The 4,773-nt window shown below is 34.5% G+C and overlaps 1 non-coding gene across 1 annotated transcript; it reads left to right on the top strand.

Moving 5' to 3' along the window:
• The first annotated feature begins 374 nt into the window (after positions 1–374).
• Trnav-aac (transfer RNA valine (anticodon AAC)) lies at positions 375–446 on the top strand. The gene has a single exon. It is a non-coding gene; the product is annotated as a tRNA-Val (tRNA).
• Positions 447–4,773: the final 4,327 nt, after the last annotated feature.

Raw genomic sequence — 4,773 nt, 5'->3', positions numbered from 1 at the left:
CAAGTAATTAAAACTTGATTTTTTTGTTCGTATGCCACGATGAGACAATGAATAGTCCACATATGAAGTTATGACACACTTGTAGTGTTTTTGAAATGTTTTAAAAATGCATTTGTAGGATGCAGCTACGAAGCGGAAGAGAACATAAAATGTATTAACGTATCACACGCTTTACCAAGGCAGGCAACCAATTTCTGAAAATATATATTAAACCCCTAATGGTTTGGTACCAATGGATAGCTTGGGTAAGTACGAACATTCCCCGTAAAATGCTGGTTGACGTCATAAGTGTCCCCTTGCATTAAGTATAAAAAGCGATTTTTTGCCCCAAAAATGTATCATCTTTTACTTCGATCAACCACCATATACCCTCAGACTGTGTAGCTCAGTGGTAGAGCGCTCGCCCAACAAGTGAGAGGTCTGGGGTTCAAGTCCCCGCTCAGGCAGGTATGTCTGGAGTTTTTACTCTGGTATATCTGCCTATGCATGTTATGTTTCCATTTGTAAATTCATGTTTAAATGTGCTAGTATGTGATGCGTAATTCTTCTTTCCTCTGTATATTGATATATTAAGAATAACGATTAAGCATCATTAATTTGATCTAGTTTGTAATGTTTGAATGTTTCCACGTTCGAGTGTATGATGCGTAAGACTCTTGCTCTGTTTATATATATACAATCTTGCAATGATATCAAAACTGTCTAATTCGTTTTAATCGAGACATAAAATCTGACATTGCTAGCAAAATTGTCTAATTAGGATAAAGTTATGAAAGTTTGAAAGTGCTGCGTAAATTGTCTAAGTACACTCACAGAAAAAAATACACAAATTGTGTAAAATTTTACACAACTTCGATGTACGTATAGAACTCCAAAACATATAGGTATTTTTTACATAACCATGAATTATGTAAAAAAACATATCAGATATAAAGTAAAAAAAATACATACATATTAGGTAAAATATTTACATAACTTTTATGTAGATTTTTTATCTCAGCTATTAGGTATTTTACTACATAATTGTAATGTAATATTTTACACAAATTGTGTAAAAAAATACATAACATTTATTTAGCATATGAACCTTGTAACAAATAGGTATTTTTCACACAACCTTGAATTATGTAAAAAATACATACCAGTTAAGCAAAAAAACAGGTCAATAGGATTGCGGCTTTCTTTCTCTCTTTCTTTCTTTCTTTGTTTTATTTATGCTGAAACATAATTCATATGATAGATTTGAAGTCATCAGATCTTGGTCAACTGTCAGATTCATTCAACAATACAATTTCATGCATGAAGTAGTTTTATTTTGTTTTTATTTTATTTTCTATCAGTTCAACCCGCTATAAGCGTTTCTCTCGCGTGTGTACATGTACGATACAATGCTATAATGCATTGTTCACGTCAAGGCTTCAAGCCTAATTCGTTGCACTTGGTACACTAGGCTACATTATCGAAGTCATTTCAATGCATATCACGGCTGCACTGTCCGTATTACCAGAGAAGATCTTCTGTGGTATTTGTGATCTATCTCAACACGTACACACATGGCTAGATACACGCAGTGTCCGGACGCAGTATACAGTACAGTATTGTACTGTAATGGTTGTCATACTCGTAACACATGATTGTTGCAATGTCCCGGTGCATGTCAATTCTAATGTTGATCAATCTAGCAAAATGAACCCATAAATAGCCATTTTCAAAGTATCAAAGAAATCCATGCATAACTTATCGAACGAATCTCCAGTTTGGTTCAAACTTAATGACTCCGAAACCTACCTATTTGAAAGTTTCAGCAGGTATGCGCTACACTGCACACACGTCGTGTTCGCCGCCATTGCTTTCGGTTTGCGTTATAATTTCTTACATGAAATAGGTAAAACTACATGCGTGTCGAAGTACATAACACGTTAGGTAGATTTTCTCCAATCAGCGAAGTATTTTGGGCTGACATTTTACTTCATTTCATGCAATGATTACACAAAATAGGTAAACTAGCTTCGTTACAGTTCAAATGTGTATTTGAAGCATTTACAAACTGGTATGGTAAAAGTTTTTGACAAACTTTTACATATACTGTGTATAATCTAATTTACATCGTGTTTTTTTTTACATAACGTGTGAATATTTCTCTGAGTGTACACTCTATGAACTGCTATAAGATCTCTTCTCGCTAGTATTCATTGGCTCCCAGTTAAAGATAGAATCGCCTTCAAGACACTTTTGTACATTTTCAAGTCGCTTAATGATCAGGCTCTTTCATACCTCACAGACTGCATTACCATTTACCAATCAGCTAGACCAGGTCTACGCTCTGCTACAGACACTACTCGTCTTGTCATCCCTTGGAATCACCGGGTGGTTGGTGGTGGGGCTGCCAGCATTGCTGGTCCCAAACTTTGGAACAACTTGCCATCATCCATACGGTCATGTCTCACTGTCAGCAGTTTCAAGAGCCATCTAAAGACTCATTTGTTCACCTCATAAAGATTTTCTTGTTGTTGTTTTCCTCTTCTTTTTGTGTGAAGTGCTATTTTCATATTCTTTGAATTTGTAATAGCGCTATATAAGTGCTGGTATTACGTATTATTATTATTATTATTATTATTATTATTATTATTATTATTATTATTATTATTATTATTGTTATTATTATTATTATTATTAGTAGTAGTAGTAGTAGTAGTAGTAGTAGTAGTAGTAGTAGTAGTAGTAGTAGTAGTATTATTATAAATTATGTTAAGGTTGAACGTTCACACTGTCAGCTAGATATTAGAATAATTTATTATTTTGGATACACTATTAATTTAGATGACCTACCAAATTAATCATCAGCGATTGAAGTATGAATTTATCACATCAGTAAAAAAAACCCCTCTTTATTCACTTCAGGTAAAACTACGGCGTCACGTACATGACGTTATCCATCCACATTTGGGAGTCACTTTTTCCACTCAACTGACTATATGAATTCATAACTAGAGCGGTTCTCGGCTTTCACGGTTCTCGGGTTTGGCGGTTATTAGCTGATGTTGGTGTTAGATGGAGAGTGGTAGTGTTTGGAAAACGTGTGTGGTTGTAGCCGGTTGTATACTGTTTCTGTTCAGAACCTTGTGTGTTTGGACGAGTCGATGGGTGGGGCATTTGGTAATATTGGGAAATTAGACTGTTTGGTTTTGAATATGGAGAGATGACATAGTTGGAAATTGCTATGAAAGTGTTTACAAAAACATTTAAAGAAGAGTTAAATATTAAAATGCCACAACAATAACATAATATAATTGTAGATTGTTTTTCGAGTTTCGGCAATTATTGATATTGACTTATGCTATGGTTTTATTACAAGGTGTAAAAACAGAACTGATACAGTAGACCTAGGAAGAAAAACATAATTTTAAGGTGTTTTACGCTTTTCGGATTATGTTGATAACTGAACAGGCCTTTCAGGAAGTAATACAACATATGAGCATGGACTGTTAACATGGTTAAAGAATATATGAAAATAAGTGTAAACTTTTTAATTACCCCAATGCAGTGCATGTCTCAAAAATTCTATTACTATGTGGAATTGTCATAGGTTTTTTACACTTTTAAATCATGAAAAAATAGAAATATGAATGGAATTTTGAAATTTTGACAACTATTTTGATACTTGGCTAGTCTTGGGCATGTTAGGAGAAATAATATAGAAATATTTCATCATACATTAAAACAACAGCATGGTGTATGTTTTTTAATGGTTCTTCAAAATCATCATGGACGATAGTGTAATATTTGAGTTAAAGTTTATCTGTACCGTAATGATTGCCTGTGTTAATATTGTTGGTGACAAAATGATGAATTGAACATTTGACAATACAAAAATGTCAGTAATTGCCGTCATATATATGTGTTCCTCAGTCCTTTAATAGAAATATGAGGAGCTCAATTATTTGTTCTCCTGGAATTATTCAGGAGCTCAACTTTTGAGCACCTAAAATTGCACCCCAGGGTCAAATTTCAAACTTGCTCAAATTGTGTTAAATACCATTCCAATGTATTCCTCTAGGCTTCCTTTAAGCATTCAGAAATTGTATAGTTTGACCTATCTAGGACGTACCATTCTTGAGTCATAACCAAAAAGGTCAAATGTCACGTTTTTGTCTCTATGGGGATCCAAAAATAAATCAAAGTGCTCTGATTATGTCTAAATAGATAAATTTGATGCACCAATTGAGCCAATTATGAGCCCCCCCCCTGGGGTAGAATTTCCGAACGGCTGGCCAAAATCGCCTGCCCCCCCACATCAAGAGCGCATAGCGCGAAGTCCTTAGGCCGTGTAAAATTAATATTTTGGTTCTCGTCCCTCCCTCCTCAATTTCTGGGATTTGTCAGATTTTTTTTTTTTTTTTTAGATTTTTCAATTTTTTAGACTGAGAAATGATTTATGAAATCTTCATACATATAAATAAGTTTATTAGAGAACAAGCATCACTTCCAAGTCTTTTTGTGGTACTCTAGGGGTTTATCCCTCAGAATCTCACATTTGAAAAAAAAAAAAGAAAGGGCCTCATCGTTTCCTCAAGCACTGTTGGAGAAGACCGAAACTACTGACAATGCTAATTTTACATTGAAACATGTGCATGACGCCGCGCTGGTAGGTACCAGCCAAACTTCAAAAAAAAAACATGATCGCCGATAACGATGTGATATGGGACTTACATATAGGATTACACAGAGATATTTCTTGCCAAAATTTGACCATTTCTATGCAAGTTGGCCCTA

This window comes from Amphiura filiformis, chromosome 11, assembly GCF_039555335.1.
Source record: "Amphiura filiformis chromosome 11, Afil_fr2py, whole genome shotgun sequence".
Classification (NCBI taxonomy): domain Eukaryota; kingdom Metazoa; phylum Echinodermata; class Ophiuroidea; order Amphilepidida; family Amphiuridae; genus Amphiura; species Amphiura filiformis.
This window is presented reverse-complemented; position numbering and strand designations above follow the sequence as displayed.